General features: G+C 35.3%; 4 non-coding genes across 4 annotated transcripts; all 4 read right to left on the bottom strand.

The window, feature by feature from the left end:
• Positions 1 to 1698: 1698 nt before the first annotated feature.
• TRNAF-GAA (transfer RNA phenylalanine (anticodon GAA)) lies at positions 1699 to 1771 on the bottom strand. Its single transcript has one exon. It is a non-coding gene; the product is annotated as a tRNA-Phe (tRNA).
• A 4925-nt stretch (positions 1772 to 6696) lies between these two features.
• On the bottom strand, positions 6697 to 6769 carry TRNAF-GAA (transfer RNA phenylalanine (anticodon GAA)). The gene has a single exon. It is a non-coding gene; the product is annotated as a tRNA-Phe (tRNA).
• A 2912-nt stretch (positions 6770 to 9681) lies between these two features.
• Positions 9682 to 9754, bottom strand: TRNAF-GAA (transfer RNA phenylalanine (anticodon GAA)). Its single transcript has one exon. It is a non-coding gene; the product is annotated as a tRNA-Phe (tRNA).
• Positions 9755 to 14691: 4937 nt separating this feature from the next.
• Positions 14692 to 14764, bottom strand: TRNAF-GAA (transfer RNA phenylalanine (anticodon GAA)). Its single transcript has one exon. It is a non-coding gene; the product is annotated as a tRNA-Phe (tRNA).
• Between the last annotated feature and the right edge of the window lie 1729 nt (positions 14765 to 16493).

Raw genomic sequence — 16493 nt, 5'->3', positions numbered from 1 at the left:
CAATGCAGATTTTGCAGGAATACCTTGCAGATGAAATTTGCAGAGTACCAAAACAGCAGAAAACCTCCCAAAGTGACCACATTTTAGAAATTATTTTGCCCAATGAGTTAATCAACACCTGCAATTACTATTGTCAGCCTATAGGTGTTTTCACTCTGAACCATCCAGCATTGCAAGTATGCCAGTTTAGTGCCCAGCTTTTGCTTGCAGAGACAAGCAACCCATACATTTTTAAGTGGGCTCTACTCACTGGAGCAATGTCAAATATGTAGATGCTTTGTCTCACCATTAAAGTAGAAACCTCCTATATTTCAAATTAAAGATGACGGACCTGTGTGGAGCTTGTGTTTTTTGCCTTTTTGACTTTGTCCACAGCATATTTTTTAAGGACATTTGTCTCAGTAATGCCTCAGTGTTTCAAAGTCAAACAAGCTGACTATAATCATTCAGCTAGTGTCTGATAAGTGCTGTCTGTTTCAGCTATCAGGTTACCTTTTAATCCTCTTACAGCTAAGTCAATCTGAAATAAAACAAAATAGAGGAAAAATTACTAAAAAACATTCATGTGTTCAAAAGGAAAAAGTTACCGTTTCTCAAATTTTTAACATTTTGTTTTCTGTAGATAGTTAAGATTTTTAGGCCTTTTGATCATGATCAGTCCATGTGCTTTGTTTAATATCTCCTTAAAATGTAAACGGTGAAGAAAAAGCATTTTGCCGAAACCCGGGACCTTTAGATCTTCAGTCTAATGCTCTCCCAACTGAGCTATTTCGGCCATATCTATACATTTTCTGGTGGGTTTGACACTCTGCAAATGTCAAGTGTCACACCTGGAGGGATATATTATAATTTTTCATTTGACTGTTTTTTGAAGCATGATTTCTATTTGAAACGCCTTCCATTTTGCTGCACATATTTAATAACATTCATTAACTATTTGTGAATGAGTAGAAAAAGACAGCAATTTTGCCATTGAATTTTTACATTTTCAGTTTGTCTCCATGCACCAGTATAATTCTGACCCCCTGCTTCTAGAATAGGTCATGGTCGCACATAAAACACAATTTGCATGCATAATGTTACATCAAGTTTTATTTTTTATGAGATGCAAACAATTGGAGCAAAAAAGAGACAAAAATTTAGAGAAAATATTTTATTGATTGTTAATGTTAAAAGTGAGACCATTTGTCCCAAAATGTGCTGAAACATGTCAGAATGACATGGGCATTTCACATTTTTTAAACTATGATTAGCTACTTGTTACGTTTTTGTTTATTAAGTATCGTTATGGTCTATTGATGTATGAGGTGAAAACTATGAAAGTAGACTTACCAGCAAATCCGTTTCTAGATATATTTCATGACAGCACTGTAGAAGGTTGATTCCCTACCCTAATAGGGACAGAGAACACAAAGAGGTGAAATAGTCCCTCCTCATTGACTGTCCAAAGGATTTTTCTAGTGCCAAAAGAACAACAGACATATGCACAAAAAATCTGTTTGATGTTCCTAGAGTTCTTTTTTGAGAGGACAAATTCAGATTCACTCCAAAGACTCTCAGGAAATTTTTCAAAACCACATTACTAAGTTTTGTTTGACCTCATCTAATCAATAAATGAAGAAAAAAGTTTCTTGAAATTAAAAGTTGATGTCAGAGGTGGGATTTGAACCACTTGTAAACGGTGAAGAAAAAGCATTTTGCCAAAACCCGGGATTGGACCAGGGACCTTTAGATCTTCAGTCTAACGCTCTCCCAACTGAGCTATTTCGGCCATATCTATACATTTTCTGAGGGGTTTGACACTCTGCAAATGTCAAGTGTCACACCTGGAGGGATATATTATAATTTTTCATTTGACTGTTTTTTGAAGCATGATTTCTATTTGAAACGCCTTCCATTTTGCTGTACATATTTAATAACATTCATTAACTATTTGTGAATGAGTAGAAAAAGACAGCAATTTTGCCATTGAATTTTTACATTTTCAGTTTGTCTCCATGCACCAGTATAATTCTGACCCTGTGCTTCTAGAATAGGTCATGGTCGCACATAAAACACAATTTGCATGCATAATGTTACATCAAGTTTTATTTTTTATGAGATGCAAACAATTGGAGCAAAAAAGAGACAAAAATTTAGAGAAAATATTATATTGATTGTTAATGTTAAAAGTGAGACCATTTGTCCCAAAATGTGCTGAAACATGTCAGAATGACATGGGCATTTCACATTTTTTAAACTATGATTACCTACTTGTTAAATTTTTGTTTATTAAGTATCGTTATGGTCTATTGATGTATGAGGTGAAAACTATGAAAGTAGACTTACCAGCAAATCCGTTTCTAGATATATTTCATGACAGCACTGTAGAAGGTTGATTCCCTACCCTAATAGGGACAGAGAACACAAAGAGGTGAAATAGTCCCTCCTCATTGACTGTCCAAAGGATTTTTCTAGTGCCAAAAGAACAACAGACATATGCACAAAAAATCTGTTTGATGTTCCTAGAGTTCTTTTTTGAGAGGACAAATTCAGATTCACTCCAAAGACTCTCAGGAAATTTTTCAAAACCACATTACTAAGTTTTGTTTGACCTCATCTAATCAATAAATGAAGATAAAGTTTCTTGAAATTAAATGTTGATGTCACCTCCAGGGGAGACTGCGACCTGAACGCAGCGCCTTAGACCGCTCGGCCATCCTGACTTGGATATGCAATTGGAACTTAACTCCTTCCATGCTAGTCAGCAGAAATGTTACCATTCCTTGTGATTAAAAACTTGTCACACCACCCCAAAAAAGTCAATAAATAACATTTTTTATATGCGTACTTTTCGTCTGCATTAATTTTTAAACCTCCATTTATTTTGTTTGGATATTAGAAATGTTATATTTCTCACAAATGCAGTGATGCACCACATTTCTTCAGAAACTACTGTTTGGCCACACAGCAGGGCTTTGAAAGGAAGAGCCCTATTTGGGTTTTGCAATGCAGATTTTGCAGGAATACCTTGCAGATGAAATTTGCAGAGTACCAAAACAGCAGAAAACCTCCCAAAGTGACCACATTTTAGAAATTATTTTGCCCAATGAGTTAATCAACACCTGCAATTACTATTGTCAGCCTATAGGTGTTTTCACTCTGAACCATCCAGCATTGCAAGTATGCCAGTTTAGTGCCCAGCTTTTGCTTGCAGAGACAAGCAACCCATACATTTTTAAGTGGGCTCTACTCACTGGAGCAATGTCAAATATGTAGATGCTTTGTCTCACCATTAAAGTAGAAACCTCCTATATTTCAAATTAAAGATGACGGACCTGTGTGGAGCTTGTGTTTTTTGCCTTTTTGACTTTGTCCACAGCATATTTTTTAAGGACATTTGTCTCAGTAATGCCTCAGTGTTTCAAAGTCAAACAAGCTGACTATAATCATTCAGCTAGTGTCTAATAAGTGCTGTCTGTTTCAGCTATCAGGTTACCTTTTAATCCTCTTACAGCTAAGTCAATCTGAAATAAAACAAAATAGAGGAAAAATTACTAAAAAACATTCATGTGTTCAAAAGGAAAAAGTTACCGTTTCTCAAATTTTTAACATTTTGTTTTCTGTAGATAGTTAAGATTTTTAGGCCTTTTGATCATGATCAGTCCATGTGCTTTGTTTAATATCTCCTTAAAATGTAAACGGTGAAGAAAAAGCATTTTGCCGAAACCCGGGACCTTTAGATATTCAGTCTAACGCTCTCCCAACTGAGCTATTTCGGCCATATCTATACATTTTCTGGGGGGTTTGACACTCTGCAAATGTCAAGTGTCACACCTGGAGGGATATATTATAATTTTTCATTTGACTGTTTTTTGAAGCATGATTTCTATTTGAAACGCCTTCCATTTTGCTGTACATATTTAATAACATTCATTAACTATTTGTGAATGAGTAGAAAAAGACAGCAATTTTGCCATTGAATTTTTACATTTTCAGTTTGTCTCCATGCACCAGTATAATTCTGACCCTGTGCTTCTAGAATAGGTCATGGTCGCACATAAAACACAATTTGCATGCATAATGTTACATCAAGTTTTATTTTTTATGAGATGCAAACAATTGGAGCAAAAAAGAGACAAAAATTTAGAGAAAATATTATATTGATTGTTAATGTTAAAAGTGAGACCATTTGTCCCAAAATGTGCTGAAACATGTCAGAATGACATGGGCATTTCACATTTTTTAAACTATGATTACCTACTTGTTAAATTTTTGTTTATTAAGTATCGTTATGGTCTATTGATGTATGAGGTGAAAACTATGAAAGTAGACTTACCAGCAAATCCGTTTCTAGATATATTTCATGACAGCACTGTAGAAGGTTGATTCCCTACCCTAATAGGGACAGAGAACACAAAGAGGTGAAATAGTCCCTCCTCATTGACTGTCCAAAGGATTTTTCTAGTGCCAAAAGAACAACAGACATATGCACAAAAAATCTGTTTGATGTTCCTAGAGTTCTTTTTTGAGAGGACAAATTCAGATTCACTCCAAAGACTCTCAGGAAATTTTTCAAAACCACATTACTAAGTTTTGTTTGACCTCATCTAATCAATAAATGAAGATAAAGTTTCTTGAAATTAAATGTTGATGTCAGAAGTGGGATTTGAGCCCACACCTCAAGGGAAGACTGCGACTTAAAGGCAGCGCGTTAGACCGCTCGGCCATCCTGACTTCGATATGCAAATGGAACTTAACTACTTCCATGGTAGTCAGCAGAAATGTTATCATTTCTTGTGATTAAAAACTTGTCACACCACCCTAAAAAAGTTAATAAACAACATTTTTTATATGCGTACTTTTTGTCTGCATTAATTTTTAAACCTCCATTTATTTTGTTTTGATATTAGAAATGTTAGATTTCTCACAAATGCGGTGATGCACCACATTTCTTCAGAAACTACTGTTTGGCCACACAGCAGGGCTTTGAAAGGAAGAGCCCTATTTGGGTTTTGCAATGCAGATTTTGCAGGAATACCTTGCAGATGAAATTTGCAGAGTACCAAAACAGCAGAAAACCTCCCAAAGTGACCACATTTTAGAAATTATTTTGCACAATGAGTTAATCAACACCTGCAATTACTATTGTCAGCCTATAGGTGTTTTCACTCTGAACCATCCAGCATTGCAAGTATGCCAGTTTAGTGCCCAGCTTTTGCTTGCAGAGACAAGCAACCCATACAGTTTTAAGTGGGCTCTACTCACTGGAGCAATGTCAAATATGTAGATGCTTTGTCTCACCATTAAAGTAGAAACCTCCTATATTTCAAATTAAAGATGACGGTCCTGCGTGGAGCTTGTGTTTTTTGCCTTTTTGACTTTGTCCACAGCATATTTTTTTAAGGACATTTGTCTCAGTAATGCCTCAGTGTTTCAAAGTCAAACAAGCTGACTATAATCATTCAGCTAGTGTCTGATAAGTGCTGTCTGTTTCAGCTATCAGGTTACCTTTTAATCCTCTTACAGCTAAGTCAATCTGAAATAAAACAAAATAGAGGAAAAATTACTAAAAAACATTCATGTGTTCAAAAGGAAAAAGTTACCGTTTCTCAAATTTTTAACATTTTGTTTTCTGTAGATAGTTAAGATTTTTAGGCCTTTTGATCATGATCAGTCCATGTGCTTTGTTTAATATCTCCTTAAAATGTAAACGGTGAAGAAAAAGCATTTTGCCGAAACCCGGGACCTTTAGATATTCAGTCTAACGCTCTCCCAACTGAGCTATTTCGGCCATATCTATACATTTTCTGGGGGGTTTGACACTCTGCAAATGTCAAGTGTCACACCTGGAGGGATATATTATAATTTTTCATTTGACTGTTTTTTGAAGCATGATTTCTATTTGAAACGCCTTCCATTTTGCTGTACATATTTAATAACATTCATTAACTATTTGTGAATGAGTAGAAAAAGACAGCAATTTTGCCATTGAATTTTTACATTTTCAGTTTGTCTCCATGCACCAGTATAATTCTGACCCTGTGCTTCTAGAATAGGTCATGGTCGCACATAAAACACAATTTGCATGCATAATGTTACATCAAGTTTTATTTTTTATGAGATGCAAACAATTGGAGCAAAAAAGAGACAAAAATTTAGAGAAAATATTATATTGATTGTTAATGTTAAAAGTGAGACCATTTGTCCCAAAATGTGCTGAAACATGTCAGAATGACATGGGCATTTCACATTTTTTAAACTATGGTTAGCTACTTGTTACGTTTTTGTTTATTAAGTATCGTTATGGTCTATTGATGTATGAGGTGAAAACTATGAAAGTAGACTTACCAGCAAATCCGTTTCTAGATATATTTCATGACAGCACTGTAGAAGGTCGATTCCCTACCCTAATAGGGACAGAGAACACAAAGAGGTGAAATAGTCCCTCCTCATTGACTGTCCAAAGGATTTTTCTAGTGCCAAAAGAACAACAGACATATGCACAAAAAATCTGTTTGATGTTCCTAGAGTTCTTTTTTGAGAGGACAAATTCAGATTCACTCCAAAGACTCTCAGGAAATTTTTCAAAACCACATTACTAAGTTTTGTTTGACCTCATCTAATCAATAAATGAAGAAAAAAGTTTCTTGAAATTAAAAGTCGATGTCAGAGGTGGGATTTGAACCACTTGTAAACGGTGAAGAAAAAGCATTTTGCCAAAACCCGGGATTGGACCAGGGACCTTTAGATCTTCAGTCTAACGCTCTCCCAACTGAGCTATTTCGGCCATATCTATACATTTTCTGGGGGGTTTGACACTCTGCAAATGTCAAGTGTCACACCTGGAGGGATATATTATAATTTTTCATTTGACTGTTTTTTGAAGCATGATTTCTATTTGAAACGCCTTCCATTTTGCTGTACATATTTAATAACATTCATTAACTATTTGTGAATGAGTAGAAAAAGACAGCAATTTTGCCATTGAATTTTTACATTTTCAGTTTGTCTCCATGCACCAGTATAATTCTGACCCTGTGCTTCTAGAATAGGTCATGGTCGCACATAAAACACAATTTGCATGCATAATGTTACATCAAGTTTTATTTTTTATGAGATGCAAACAATTGGAGCAAAAAAGAGACAAAAATTTAGAGAAAATATTATATTGATTGTTAATGTTAAAAGTGAGACCATTTGTCCCAAAATGTGCTGAAACATGTCAGAATGACATGGGCATTTCACATTTTTTAAACTATGATTACCTACTTGTTAAATTTTTGTTTATTAAGTATCGTTATGGTCTATTGATGTATGAGGTGAAAACTATGAAAGTAGACTTACCAGCAAATCCGTTTCTAGATATATTTCATGACAGCACTGTAGAAGGTTGATTCCCTACCCTAATAGGGACAGAGAACACAAAGAGGTGAAATAGTCCCTCCTCATTGACTGTCCAAAGGATTTTTCTAGTGCCAAAAGAACAACAGACATATGCACAAAAAATCTGTTTGATGTTCCTAGAGTTCTTTTTTGAGAGGACAAATTCAGATTCACTCCAAAGACTCTCAGGAAATTTTTCAAAACCACATTACTAAGTTTTGTTTGACCTCATCTAATCAATAAATGAAGATAAAGTTTCTTGAAATTAAATGTTGATGTCACCTCCAGGGGAGACTGCGACCTGAACGCAGCGCCTTAGACCGCTCGGCCATCCTGACTTGGATATGCAATTGGAACTTAACTCCTTCCATGCTAGTCAGCAGAAATGTTACCATTCCTTGTGATTAAAAACTTGTCACACCACCCCAAAAAAGTCAATAAATAACATTTTTTATATGCGTACTTTTCGTCTGCATTAATTTTTAAACCTCCATTTATTTTGTTTGGATATTAGAAATGTTATATTTCTCACAAATGCAGTGATGCACCACATTTCTTCAGAAACTACTGTTTGGCCACACAGCAGGGCTTTGAAAGGAAGAGCCCTATTTGGGTTTTGCAATGCAGATTTTGCAGGAATACCTTGCAGATGAAATTTGCAGAGTACCAAAACAGCAGAAAACCTCCCAAAGTGACCACATTTTAGAAATTATTTTGCCCAATGAGTTAATCAACACCTGCAATTACTATTGTCAGCCTATAGGTGTTTTCACTCTGAACCATCCAGCATTGCAAGTATGCCAGTTTAGTGCCCAGCTTTTGCTTGCAGAGACAAGCAACCCATACATTTTTAAGTGGGCTCTACTCACTGGAGCAATGTCAAATATGTAGATGCTTTGTCTCACCATTAAAGTAGAAACCTCCTATATTTCAAATTAAAGATGACGGACCTGTGTGGAGCTTGTGTTTTTTGCCTTTTTGACTTTGTCCACAGCATATTTTTTAAGGACATTTGTCTCAGTAATGCCTCAGTGTTTCAAAGTCAAACAAGCTGACTATAATCATTCAGCTAGTGTCTAATAAGTGCTGTCTGTTTCAGCTATCAGGTTACCTTTTAATCCTCTTACAGCTAAGTCAATCTGAAATAAAACAAAATAGAGGAAAAATTACTAAAAAACATTCATGTGTTCAAAAGGAAAAAGTTACCGTTTCTCAAATTTTTAACATTTTGTTTTCTGTAGATAGTTAAGATTTTTAGGCCTTTTGATCATGATCAGTCCATGTGCTTTGTTTAATATCTCCTTAAAATGTAAACGGTGAAGAAAAAGCATTTTGCCGAAACCCGGGACCTTTAGATATTCAGTCTAACGCTCTCCCAACTGAGCTATTTCGGCCATATCTATACATTTTCTGGGGGGTTTGACACTCTGCAAATGTCAAGTGTCACACCTGGAGGGATATATTATAATTTTTCATTTGACTGTTTTTTGAAGCATGATTTCTATTTGAAACGCCTTCCATTTTGCTGTACATATTTAATAACATTCATTAACTATTTGTGAATGAGTAGAAAAAGACAGCAATTTTGCCATTGAATTTTTACATTTTCAGTTTGTCTCCATGCACCAGTATAATTCTGACCCTGTGCTTCTAGAATAGGTCATGGTCGCACATAAAACACAATTTGCATGCATAATGTTACATCAAGTTTTATTTTTTATGAGATGCAAACAATTGGAGCAAAAAAGAGACAAAAATTTAGAGAAAATATTATATTGATTGTTAATGTTAAAAGTGAGACCATTTGTCCCAAAATGTGCTGAAACATGTCAGAATGACATGGGCATTTCCATTTTTTAAACTATGATTAGCTACTTGTTACGTTTTTGTTTATTAAGTATCGTTATGGTCTATTGATGTATGAGGTGAAAACTATGAAAGTAGACTTACCAGCAAATCCGTTTCTAGATATATTTCATGACAGCACTGTAGAAGGTTGATTCCCTACCCTAATAGGGACAGAGAACACAAAGAGGTGAAATAGTCCCTCCTCATTGACTGTCCAAAGGATTTTTCTAGTGCCAAAAGAACAACAGACATATGCACAAAAAATCTGTTTGATGTTCCTAGAGTTCTTTTTTGAGAGGACAAATTCAGATTCACTCCAAAGACTCTCAGGAAATTTTTCAAAACCACATTACTAAGTTTTGTTTGACCTCATCTAATCAATAAATGAAGAAAAAAGTTTCTTGAAATTAAAAGTTGATGTCAGAGGTGGGATTTGAACCACTTGTAAACGGTGAAGAAAAAGCATTTTGCCAAAACCCGGGATTGGACCAGGGACCTTTAGATCTTCAGTCTAACGCTCTCCCAACTGAGCTATTTCGGCCATATCTATACATTTTCTGGGGGGTTTGACACTCAGCAAATGTCAAGTGTCACACCTGGAGGGATATATTATAATTTTTCATTTGACTGTTTTTTGAAGCATGATTTCTATTTGAAACGCCTTGCATTTTGCTGTACATATTTAATAACATTCATTAACTATTTGTGAATGAGTAGAAAAAGACAGCAATTTTGCCATTGAATTTTTACATTTTCAGTTTGTCTCCATGCACCAGTATAATTCTGACCCTGTGCTTCTAGAATAGGTCATGGTCGCACATAAAACACAATTTGCATGCATAATGTTACATCAAGTTTTATTTTTTATGAGATGCAAACAATTGGAGCAAAAAAGAGACAAAAATTTAGAGAAAATATTATATTGATTGTTAATGTTAAAAGTGAGACCATTTGTCCCAAAATGTGCTGAAACATGTCAGAATGACATGGGCATTTCACATTTTTTAAACTATGATTACCTACTTGTTAAATTTTTGTTTATTAAGTATCGTTATGGTCTATTGATGTATGAGGTGAAAACGATGAAAGTAGACTTACCAGCAAATCCGTTTCTAGATATATTTCATGACAGCACTGTAGAAGGTTGATTCCCTACCCTAATAGGGACAGAGAACACAAAGAGGTGAAATAGTCCCTCCTCATTGACTGTCCAAAGGATTTTTCTAGTGCCAAAAGAACAACAGACATATGCACAAAAAATCTGTTTGATGTTCCTAGAGTTCTTTTTTGAGAGGACAAATTCAGATTCACTCCAAAGACTCTCAGGAAATTTTTCAAAACCACATTACTAAGTTTTGTTTGACCTCATCTAATCAATAAATGAAGATAAAGTTTCTTGAAATTAAATGTTGATGTCACCTCCAGGGGAGACTGCGACCTGAACGCAGCGCCTTAGACCGCTCGGCCATCCTGACTTGGATATGCAATTGGAACTTAACTCCTTCCATGCTAGTCAGCAGAAATGTTACCATTCCTTGTGATTAAAAACTTGTCACACCACCCCAAAAAAGTCAATAAATAACATTTTTTATATGCGTACTTTTCGTCTGCATTAATTTTTAAACCTCCATTTATTTTGTTTGGATATTAGAAATGTTATATTTCTCACAAATGCAGTGATGCACCACATTTCTTCAGAAACTACTGTTTGGCCACACAGCAGGGCTTTGAAAGGAAGAGCCCTATTTGGGTTTTGCAATGCAGATTTTGCAGGAATACCTTGCAGATGAAATTTGCAGAGTACCAAAACAGCAGAAAACCTCCCAAAGTGACCACATTTTAGAAATTATTTTGCCCAATGAGTTAATCAACACCTGCAATTACTATTGTCAGCCTATAGGTGTTTTCACTCTGAACCATCCAGCATTGCAAGTATGCCAGTTTAGTGCCCAGCTTTTGCTTGCAGAGACAAGCAACCCATACATTTTTAAGTGGGCTCTACTCACTGGAGCAATGTCAAATATGTAGATGCTTTGTCTCACCATTAAAGTAGAAACCTCCTTTATTTCAAATTAAAGATGACGGACCTGTGTGGAGCTTGTGTTTTTTGCCTTTTTGACTTTGTCCACAGCATATTTTTTAAGGACATTTGTCTCAGTAATGCCTCAGTGTTTCAAAGTCAAACAAGCTGACTATAATCATTCAGCTAGTGTCTAATAAGTGCTGTCTGTTTCAGCTATCAGGTTACCTTTTAATCCTCTTACAGCTAAGTCAATCTGAAATAAAACAAAATAGAGGAAAAATTACTAAAAAACATTCATGTGTTCAAAAGGAAAAAGTTACCGTTTCTCAAATTTTTAACATTTTGTTTTCTGTAGATAGTTAAGATTTTTAGGCCTTTTGATCATGATCAGTCCATGTGCTTTGTTTAATATCTCCTTAAAATGTAAACGGTGAAGAAAAAGCATTTTGCCGAAACCCGGGACCTTTAGATATTCAGTCTAACGCTCTCCCAACTGAGCTATTTCGGCCATATCTATACATTTTCTGGGGGGTTTGACACTCTGCAAATGTCAAGTGTCACACCTGGAGGGATATATTATAATTTTTCATTTGACTGTTTTTTGAAGCATGATTTCTATTTGAAACGCCTTCCATTTTGCTGTACATATTTAATAACATTCATTAACTATTTGTGAATGAGTAGAAAAAGACAGCAATTTTGCCATTGAATTTTTACATTTTCAGTTTGTCTCCATGCACCAATATAATTCTGACCCTGTGCTTCTAGAATAGGTCATGGTCGCACATAAAACACAATTTGCATGCATAATGTTACATCAAGTTTTATTTTTTATGAGATGCAAACAATTGGAGCAAAAAAGAGACAAAAATTTAGAGAAAATATTATATTGATTGTTAATGTTAAAAGTGAGACCATTTGTCCCAAAATGTGCTGAAACATGTCAGAATGACATGGGCATTTCACATTTTTTAAACTATGATTACCTACTTGTTAAATTTTTGTTTATTAAGTATCGTTATGGTCTATTGATGTATGAGGTGAAAACTATGAAAGTAGACTTACCAGCAAATCCGTTTCTAGATATATTTCATGACAGCACTGTAGAAGGTTGATTCCCTACCCTAATAGGGACAGAGAACACAAAGAGGTGAAATAGTCCCTCCTCATTGACTGTCCAAAGGATTTTTCTAGTGCCAAAAGAACAACAGACATATGCACAAAAAATCTGTTTGATGTTCCTAGAGTTCTTTTTTGAGAGGACAAATTCAGATTCACTCCAAAGACTCTCAGGAAATTTTTCAAAACCACATTACTAAGTTTTGTTTGACCTCATCTAATCAATAAATGAAGATAAAGTTTCTTGAAATTAAATGTTGATGTCAGAAGTGGGATTTGAGCCCACACCTCAAGGGAAGACTGCGACCTGAAGGCAGCGCCTTAGACCGCTCGGCCATCCTGACTTCGATATGCAAATGGAACTTAACTACTTCCATGGTAGTCAGCAGAAATGTTATCATTTCTTGTGATTAAAAACTTGTCACACCACCCTAAAAAAGTTAATAAACAACATTTTTTATATGCGTACTTTTCGTCTGCATTAATTTTTAAACCTCCATTTATTTTGTTTTGATATTAGAAATGTTAGATTTCTCACAAATGCGGTGATGCACCACATTTCTTCAGAAACTACTGTTTGGCCACACAGCAGGGCTTTGAAAGGAAGAGCCCTATTTGGGTTTTGCAATGCAGATTTTGCAGGAATACCTTGCAGATGAAATTTGCAGAGTACCAAAACAGCAGAAAACATCCCAAAGTGACCACATTTTAGAAATTATTTTGCACAATGAGTTAATCAACACCTGCAATTACTATTGTCAGCCTATAGGTGTTTTCACTCTGAACCATCCAGCATTGCAAGTATGCCAGTTTAGTGCCCAGCTTTTGCTTGCAGAGACAAGCAACCCATACAGTTTTAAGTGGGCTCTACTCACTGGAGCAATGTCAAATATGTAGATGCTTTGTCTCACCATTAAAGTAGAAACCTCCTATATTTCAAATTAAAGATGACGGTCCTGCGTGGAGCTTGTGTTTTTTGCCTTTTTGACTTTGTCCACAGCATATTTTTTTAAGGACATTTGTCTCAGTAATGCCTCAGTGTTTCAAAGTCAAACAAGCTGACTATAATCATTCAGCTAGTGTCTGATAAGTGCTGTCTGTTTCAGCTATCAGGTTACCTTTTAATCCTCTTACAGCTAAGTCAATCTGAAATAAAACAAAATAGAGGAAAAATTACTAAAAAACATTCATGTGTTCAAAAGGAAAAAGTTACCGTTTCTCAAATTTTTAACATTTTGTTTTCTGTAGATAGTTAAGATTTTTAGGCCTTTTGATCATGATCAGTCCATGTGCTTTGTTTAATATCTCCTTAAAATGTAAACGGTGAAGAAAAAGCATTTTGCCGAAACCCGGGATTGGACCAAGGACCTTTAGATCTTCAGTCTAACGCTCTCCCAACTGAGCTATTTCGGCCATATCTATACATTTTCTGGTGGGTTTGACACTCTGCAAATGTCAAGTGTCACACCTGGAGGGATATATTATAATTTTTCATTTGACTGTTTTTTGAAGCATGATTTCTATTTGAAACGCCTTCCATTTTGCTGTACATATTTAATAACATTCATTAACTATTTGTGAATGAGTAGAAAAAGACAGCAATTTTGCCATTGAATTTTTACATTTTCAGTTTGTCTCCATGCACCAGTATAATTCTGACCCCCTGCTTCTAGAATAGGTCATGGTCGCACATAAAACACAATTTGCATGCATAATGTTACATCAAGTTTTATTTTTTATGAGATGCAAACAATTGGAGCAAAAAAGAGACAAAAATTAAGAGAAAATATTTTATTGATTGTTAATGTTAAAAGTGAGACCATTTGTCCCAAAATGTGCTGAAACATGTCAGAATGACATGGGCATTTCACATTTTTTAAACTATGATTAGCTACTTGTTACGTTTTTGTTTATTAAGTATCGTTATGGTCTATTGATGTATGAGGTGAAAACTATGAAAGTAGACTTACCAGCAAATCCGTTTCTAGATATATTTCATGACAGCACTGTAGAAGGTTGATTCCCTACCCTAATAGGGACAGAGAACACAAAGAGGTGAAATAGTCCCTCCTCATTGACTGTCCAAAGGATTTTTCTAGTGCCAAAAGAACAACAGACATATGCACAAAAAATCTGTTTGATGTTCCTAGAGTTCTTTTTTGAGAGGACAAATTCAGATTCACTCCAAAGACTCTCAGGAAATTTTTCAAAACCACATTACTAAGTTTTGTTTGACCTCATCTAATCAATAAATGAAGAAAAAAGTTTCTTGAAATTAAAAGTTGATGTCAGAGGTGGGATTTGAACCACTTGTAAACGGTGAAGAAAAAGCATTTTGCCAAAACCCGGGATTGGACCAGGGACCTTTAGATCTTCAGTCTAACGCTCTCCCAACTGAGCTATTTCGGCCATATCTATACATTTTCTGGGGGGTTTGACACTCTGCAAATGTCAAGTGTCACACCTGGAGGGATATATTATAATTTTTCATTTGACTGTTTTTTGAAGCATGATTTCTATTTGAAACGCCTTCCATTTTGCTGTACATATTTAATAACATTCATTAACTATTTGTGAATGAGTAGAAAAAGACAGCAATTTTGCCATTGAATTTTTACATTTTCAGTTTGTCTCCATGCACCAGTATAATTCTGACCCTGTGCTTCTAGAATAGGTCATGGTCGCACATAAAACACAATTTGCATGCATAATGTTACATCAAGATTTATTTTTATGAGATGCAAACAATTGGAGCAAAATAGAGACAAAAATTTAGAGAAAATATTTTATTGATTGTTAATGTTAAAAGTGAGACCATTTGTCCCAAAATGTGCTGAAACATGTCAGAATGACATGGGCATTTCACATTTTTTAAACTATGATTAACTACTTGTTAAGTTTTTGTTTATTAAGTATCGTTATGGTCTATTGATGTATGAGGTGAAAACTATGAAAGTAGACTTACCAGCAAATCCGTTTCTAGATATATTTCATGACAGCACTGTAGAAGGTTGATTCCCTACCCTAATAGGGACAGAGAACACAAAGAGGTGAAATAGTCCCTCCTCATTGACTGTCCAAAGGATTTTTCTAGTGCCAAAAGAACAACAGACATATGCACAAAAAATCTGTTTGATGTTCCTAGAGTTCTATTTTGAGAGGACAAATTCAGATTCACTCCAAAGACTCTCAGGAAATTTTTCAAAACCACATTACTAAGTTTTGTTTGACCTCATCTAATCAATAAATGAAGATAGTTTCTTGAAATTAAATGTTGATGTCAGAAGTGGGAGAAGTGGGAGTCTGCGACCTGAACGCAGCGCCTTAGACCGCTCGGCCATCCTGACTTCGATATGCAATTGGAACTTAACTCCTTCCATGCTAGTCAGCAGAAATGTTACCATTTCTTGTGATTAAAAACTTGTCACACCACCCCAAAAAAGTCAATAAATAACATTTTTTATATGCGTACTTTTCGTCTGCATTAATTTTTAAACCTCCATTTATTTTGTTTGGATATTAGAAATGTTAGATTTCTCACAAATGCGGTGATGCGCCACATTTCTTCAGAAACTACTGTTTGGCCACACAGCAGGGCTTTGAAAGGAAGAGCCCTATTTGGGTTTTGCAATGCAGATTTTGCAGGAATACCTTGCAGATGAAATTTGCAGAGTACCAAAACAGCAGAAAACCTCCCAAAGTGACCACATTTTAGAAATTATTTTGCACAATGAGTTAATCAACACCTGCAATTACTATTGTCAGCCTATAGGTGTTTTCACTCTGAACCATCCAGCATTGCAAGTATGCCAGTTTAGTGCCCAGCTTTTGCTTGCAGAGACAAGCAACCCATACATTTTTAAGTGGGCTCTACTCACTGGAGCAATGTCAAATATGTAGATGCTTTGTCTCACCATTAAAGTAGAAACCTCCTATATTTCAAATTAAAGATGACGGACCTTTGTGGAGCTTGTGTTTTTTACCTTTTTGACTTTGTCCACAGCATATTTTTTAAGGACATTTGTCTCAGTAATGCCTCAGTGTTTCAAAGTCAAACAAGCTGACTATAATCATTCAGCTAGTGTCTGATAAGTGCTGACTGTTTCAGCTATCAGGTTACCTTTTAATCCTCTTACAG

The sequence above is a fragment of the Dendrobates tinctorius genome, unplaced genomic scaffold (genome assembly GCF_039654945.1).
Source record: "Dendrobates tinctorius isolate UK_male_01 unplaced genomic scaffold, ASM3965494v1 ptg000350l, whole genome shotgun sequence".
Lineage (NCBI taxonomy): Eukaryota > Metazoa > Chordata > Amphibia > Anura > Dendrobatidae > Dendrobates > Dendrobates tinctorius.
This window is presented reverse-complemented; position numbering and strand designations above follow the sequence as displayed.